Source organism: Daktulosphaira vitifoliae, unplaced genomic scaffold, assembly GCF_025091365.1.
Source record: "Daktulosphaira vitifoliae isolate Bord-2020 unplaced genomic scaffold, ASM2509136v1 Scaffold_808, whole genome shotgun sequence".
NCBI classification, from domain to species: Eukaryota; Metazoa; Arthropoda; class Insecta; order Hemiptera; family Phylloxeridae; genus Daktulosphaira; species Daktulosphaira vitifoliae.
The window spans coordinates 3,346-4,815 of record NW_026100371.1 but is presented as its reverse complement, the minus strand read 5'-3'; the positions used below and the strand labels follow the sequence as shown (position 1 = coordinate 4,815).

Sequence of the window (1,470 nt, the reverse complement as noted above, 5' to 3'; positions counted from 1 at the left end):
GTATACACAATTTTTTTAAAATGCTCTGATTTGATTGATTTTTGCATTAGTAGAATGGTCTTAAGTTATAGATTTCAAAAACATATCGATTGTAGCTATATTCAACAATTTTTTTTTTTTGTCATTTGAATCACTCTGTATTTTGAAATAATTTATTTGGATCACTCTGTATACACAATTTTTTTAAAATGCTCCGATTTGATTGATTTTTGCATTAGTAGAATGCTCTTAAGTTGTAGATTTCAAAAACATATCGATTGTAGCGATATTCAACAATTTTTTTTTTTTTTTTTATTTGAATCACTCTGTATTTTTATATTTTTTATATGGATCACTCTGTATACACAATTTTATAAAATGCTCCGATTTGATTGATTTTTGCATAAGTAGAATGCTCTTAAGTTGTAGATTTCAAAAACATATCGATTGTAGCGATATTCAACAATTTTTTTTTTTTTGTCATTTGAATCACTCTGTATTTTTATATTTTTCATTTGGATCACTCTGTATACACAATTTTTTTAAAATGCTCCGATTTGATTGATTTTTGCGTATGGAATGCTCTTAAGATGTAGATTTCAAAAACATATCAATTGTAGTTATATTGAACAATTTTTTTTTTTTTTTGTCATTTGAATCACCCTGTATTTTTATATTTTTCATTTGGATCAATCTGTATACACAATTTTTTTTAAATTGCTCCGATTTGATTGATTTTTGCATAAGTAGAATGCTCTTAAGTTGTAGATTTCAAAAACATATCGATTGTAGCGATATTCAACAATTTTTTTTTTTTTTTTATTTGAATCACTCTGTATTTTTATATTTTTCATTTGGATCACTCTGTATACACAATTTTTTTAAAATTGCTCCGATTTCATTGATTTTTGCATAAGTAGAATGCTCTTAAGATGTAGATTTCAAAAAATATCGATTGTAGCTATATTCAACAATTTTTTTTTTTTTTTATTTGAATCACTCTGTATTTTTATATTTTTCATTTGGATCACTCTGTATACACAATTTTTTTAAAATGCTCCGATTTGATTGATTTTTGCATTAGTAGAATGCTCTTAAGTTGTAGATTTCAAAAACATATCGATTGTAGCGATATTCAACAATTATTTTTTTTTTGTCATTTGAATCACTCTGTATTTTTATATTTTCATTTGGATCACTCTGTATACACAATATTTTTAAAATGCTTCGATTTGATTGATTTTTGCATATATAGAACGCTCTTAAGTTGTAGATTTCAAAACATATCGCTTGTAGCGATATTCAACAATTTTTTTTTTTTTGTCATTTGAATCACTCTGTATTTTGAAATAATTTATTTGGATCACTCTGTATACACAATTTTTTTAAAATGCTCCGATTTGATTGATTTTTGCATTAGTAGAATGCTCTTAAGTTGTAGATTTCAAAAACATATCGATTGTAGCGATATTCAACAATTTTTTTTTTTTT

At 24.5% G+C, this 1,470-nt stretch overlaps 1 long non-coding RNA gene across 1 annotated transcript; it reads right to left on the bottom strand.

Moving 5' to 3' along the window:
- Positions 1–154: 154 nt before the first annotated feature.
- LOC126909662 (uncharacterized) lies at positions 155–1,464 on the bottom strand. The gene is made up of 2 exons (XR_007705076.1): positions 980–1,464; positions 155–642 (listed from the first exon to the last, which is right to left on the bottom strand). It is a non-coding gene; the product is annotated as an uncharacterized LOC126909662 (long non-coding RNA).
- Positions 1,465–1,470: the final 6 nt, after the last annotated feature.